This window comes from Myotis davidii, unplaced genomic scaffold, assembly GCF_000327345.1.
Source record: "Myotis davidii unplaced genomic scaffold, ASM32734v1 scaffold198, whole genome shotgun sequence".
NCBI lineage: Eukaryota > Metazoa > Chordata > Mammalia > Chiroptera > Vespertilionidae > Myotis > Myotis davidii.
The window spans coordinates 1,577,914-1,582,755 of NW_006291485.1; positions in this window are offsets into that span (position 1 = coordinate 1,577,914).

A 4,842-nucleotide genomic window follows, 5' to 3' on the forward strand; every position below is an offset into this window, starting at 1 on the left:
CCTCTGTGCCTTTGTTTTCTTTCTGGAAATGGAGTAACCCAAGAAAATTAAGCCAGAAGCCATTCATCAGGCAGCTGATGAGAAACTGGCAGACACAGGAGGAGACTCTGGGGGCCGGGGGGACAGCCTGGGACTGATGGGCCCAGCCTGAGGGCTTGCCTGGCGCCGGAGCCCACTCAGGTCACCCCCATCTCTGAGCTTCCTGCTCTCCTCCTGAACCAGGGCCCCAGCCACTTCCTACACAGACCTCACCTGGACCCCACCCAGCCTCTCTCTGGTCCTCCCAGCCTCCATGGCTGCCCCCAGAGCCCGTCCCCGGCAGCCTCAGGGAGCTGTGGAACAAAGTAATTTAGATTATGTCACTCTCCTGCTCTCACCCACGATGGCTCCCCAGCACCCTCTGCAAAAAGCTCAAGTTCCCCCAATTGGCCTATAAAGGCCTGGGAATGGCAGCTGGCCCTGACCCACCTTTACCTGGTCGTCATTTCCCAAAACATGCTGGTCCCTACCTTGGGGCCACAGCAAACCGTCCCTTAGTGCTCACCCCTGCCCGATACTTCTCATACTTCAGATTTAAGCTGGGCCATCACCTCCTCAGAGAAGCCCACCTGTCTCCCGGGTCACTGAGGCCTCGCCTGTGGGTGGGGCCTCAGACTCAGAACTCTCGCTCAGCCTCAACCGCGCCCTAACTCAAGGGGTGCTCACAGCTCACACCCCCTGGCCAGGCATCCAGTCTCAGTTTCCCCAGCTGCCCATATGCCCGGCTGCCAGACTAAGTAAGGATGGATAGGCATCAGGAGGTGGAGATTCTGAACTCCACATGGGCGTCTCGGGTGCAGCAGCAGGGTCAGAGGTTGGGGGTCAAGGTCACAGTTGTGCGCAGTTCAGGTGTTGGACACCAGCCCTTGGGCATCTGGTTCACATCTGTCTGGCCACAGCTGGTGCTTCCCTCCAAGGGCCACTGTCTGTTGGGCAGGCTTGAGCTTGCGGGTGTCTGAGGCATCCGCCTCCCTGCTGGGTCTCCACTGGCCTCCTCGCTCCACCTAGTGGTGGCTGGGGCTGACTGTGTGGGGTGGGTGGAGGGGGGAGGGCATGGGACCCACTAAACGTACAGTGGGATTGAGGCCCAGAGAGGGCTTGGGGTGTAGGGGCACACAGTGGGGATGGGGCCCAGAGAGGGTGTGAGGCACAGGGAGTTCCCAGCCATTATAGGTGCAGCCTCATCCCTGCCCCTGCTCACCTTGTCTGAGAGAGAAGTGTCTGCCACAATCCCCCGTTACAGGCTAGGAGTCTGAGGCCAGAGGGACAGGCCTGCCCCCAGGTCACAGAGAAGGGCAGGTGGGCTCAAACCAAAGTCGAGGCATCAGAACCCACAGATGTCCTTCCTCCTCACCCCATGAAAGTGGAGCAGGGCCTGAGTCCTGGAGTGAAGTTGGGGGGATGATGGGGGGGATGGGAGGTAAGGGCAGTGGCTGAGGGTCTACTGCTGAGGAAGGGACCATCCATACCACTGTCACGCTGGAACCCCAGAACCAAACCCCAGCTCTGCTGCCCACCTGCTCAGTAACCTTGACCAGCGACCTCCCCTCCGTGGCCTCAGTTTCCTTGTCTGTAAGGTGAGTATACTTACAGGGCAGTTGTAAGTTTCCAGGAAGGTGAGGCAGGTAAAACCCATAGGTCGATGTTTGGTACAGAGTAGGCACTAGTAAATATTGAGAGTTAACACTGAGCAATATTGTTACCAAGGCTCACCCACCCTCCAGCCTGGTCCTTTCTCCTTTTCTGCTCCCACCACACAGGCCCCGTGTTCCTCCACAGCATGACACTCCCTGCTGCCTCAGGGCCTTTGCATGGCTCTTCCTCTGCCAGGAACGCCCTTCCCTTCCCCTTCCCCTGAGTAACTTGAACTCAGGTTTGTCTGCTTTGGTTCCCACTGTGTCCCTGGCATCCAACATAGGACTAGGCATCCAGTTGGCTCTCAAGAGAAGTTAGAGGTTGGATGAAAACAGGGTTGGCCCCAGACTTCCCCTCCTTCCCTGCTCACCCCATCCCTGAGGAAACTGAGGCCCAGAAAGGGGGAGCAACAGAGGCAGGTCTCAGGACATGGTGGGGTCGGCTGTGAAAGCCACTGCCTCCCCCTCCCAAACCCGGCCTCCAGGGAGGGTCACACTGCAGAGGCAAAGAGCAGGCCAAATTGAAACTGATCATGGGGAACGGCCCAGCAGGGTGGAACAGACACATGGCCTCCGGGGACCCAGGGGTACCCAAGCATGAGAACACATCCCAGCCATTGAGGGAGAACACTTTAATCTTCAGTGGAAGCTTCTAGCAGCAGCCTCCAAGGAGCTGGAAGGCAAGAGGCTAAGTCACCACAGCTAGCAGAAGTGAGAACACCTCCTCCCTCCCTTCATTCATTCATTCATTCATTCACTCACGCTTTCTTCCTGGGGCATTTCTCGGGCAGTATCACCATGTGTGAACCCTGATATTAACTGTCTTAGCAGCTCCTCAGCTAGCCCCGCTGGGTCGGTGGCAGCAGGTCTTGTTCCTGGTGGCCTAAGGTTAGGGCCAGAGCCCGGGCTGAAGTGCAGCACCACCCTGAGTTGCATGTGTTGAGCGCCTGCTATATGCCCAGCCCTGGGCTCAGCCTGACGAATGGGGTCCCTCATTTTATATTTGAAACAGCCCTGGTGTTACTATCCTCCTTGTCCACTGGGAAAGGCCCCAGAGGAAAGACGGCTTCCCCAAGGGAGGGGGCGCTGAGATTTGAATTCAGGTCATGAAGCTCTGTGGTCAGAACTGTTACCACCATCGCTGTGGCCCTTGTCCAGGTCAGAAAAACTGCCTCAAAGACCTGGGAGCTATGGAGGAGTCTATAGCAGGGGAGGGCGGTCAGGTCAGAAAGCAGGTCCCCACAGTGCAGGCGAGGGGACCCCTGGGCCATGTATCCCCTTAGACATCCCCCAACCCAGAGGAGTGCACTGAGGCCCAAGGCCAGTTAGAAGCAGAGACCCCGCATGGCTGTGGGCTGACTTCCACGTCAGGCCAGACTTCCTGCGAACTTCCTGTTCTGAGGCTCAGAGAGGGTGGCAGCTGGCCCTAGTCACCCAGCCTAGAGCTGGCAGGGCCTAATTCTACCCTAGGCCTGGGGGCTTCCGAGGGCGCTGCCTGCCCTCAGTTTCCTCTGTGGGCCTCTTCAGGGCGGTGATAGACACGTGGCCGGTGGGGCAGCTGTGCTCCCCCAAGCCCCTGCAACCCCGACCTGGAAGCCCCCCCTCAGAGCCTAGGGCAGGGGCCCCTTCCCAGCGAGGGTCTTAACTGGGATTAGGGGGCCGAGGTCAGGGGTCAACAGCATTTGCCTCTGCTCGTTTCATGCCATGGGCAGATCCGTTCTCCCTGCCACATCGAATTTCCTGGACAAAGGCTCAGCAGAGGGAATGGGCAGAGGACCAGCCAAGCACCCTGGGAAAGTCCTGGGAGTTTCTCTGCCCACCCTCCCACCTCTGCTCCCACAGCTCCCATTCAATCCTCAAAGGACCAGCAGGCAGCCACTACAGGCATGCCCATGCTACAGATGGGGAAAGTGAGGCAGGGCACGGGGGCATCTCTGCTGAGGGTCCAGTGGCTTTTTGTGCCGGTCTCGGCCAGGCAGGGTCTATAGCTGCGTGGCCAGGACGGAGGCTGTGCAATACAGCACTGGAGGTGGTGTCCATGAGGGCAAGTGGGTGGGGGCCCCGGCGGTGGCCCAAGGTGAGCAGGCTGGGCCAGTAGGGACATCCCACTGGTCAGCATCAGTTCCACTTGAGTCCATCCTGGACAGGCCAGAATGATGCCCCCTGCTACAGCTGCTGGGCTGTGACGACTTGAAGGGGCCCGGCAGGCCTGACTGGTAGACAGGCGGGGAGGGGGGGGGGCACCTGGAGCCCTCATCACTCCCCTCCATGCTGGGACAGCACCGAGCCATCGTTGAGAATGATGATGAGCGAGTTCAGTCACTTGAAGGTATATACACAGCGAGGCCTGGCAGCCTACAAAGGCCCCAATCCCCGCCCCAGCCACACAGCCTCACCTGTGACCTGAAGGAATTTGGAGGCTGGGTCCGGCTGAGTCGTGGGGATCACTCGCCTGATCATTTCTCAGCAGCTGGGTGTGCTTAGCGGGTACACGTAGGTGCTGGACCAAGACCATACCAGGGGCTCGGGAAAGGCCCCACCCGCTATCCCTGAGTCCGGAGAAGCGGCTGTCTGCCCGGTGCCTCAGTCCTTCTGCTGTCAGGGCCACTGCAGGGCAGCCCTGAGCTCCGCTATGGGGGGTGCAGGGCATGTCTTCTCCCTCCTCCCCAGGCACCTAACTGGAGCCAATGGAAGGATTTCCACAGGGGACAGGGGTGGGGGAATGACCTCCCAGAAGGAGGGAACAGCTTAAGCAGGACCCAGTGGCAGGACCCGTGAAGCAGGGTGGGGGCCGAGCTGGGGGAACTAAGCTCCAGAGGAAGGTGATCTTAGGGCCAACGTTCCCTCAGTGCATCCTGGGAGGGAAGCCAGGGCCACTTGGGCTAAAAGCCCACCCAGAGCCCCTGCTGCTCTCAGAAGAAAATAAAACCCCCTCTGCTAGCCCCCTCCCATCCCAGCCTCAGCCTCCTCCCTCTGACCACCGAGCCTTGGCTCAGGCAGGTGCCTCTGCCGGGCGTGTCTGCTGGGTGAAGGGTGTGGGCCTCTCCATGGTGACTTCCACTGGGACCCTGAAATCGTAGCCCTGGGACCCTACGCCTCCCCAGAGGGACTCCTCCTCACTGGCTGGGACCTGGGCTCACTAGCGCCTTTGTCAGGACAAAGACCCCCC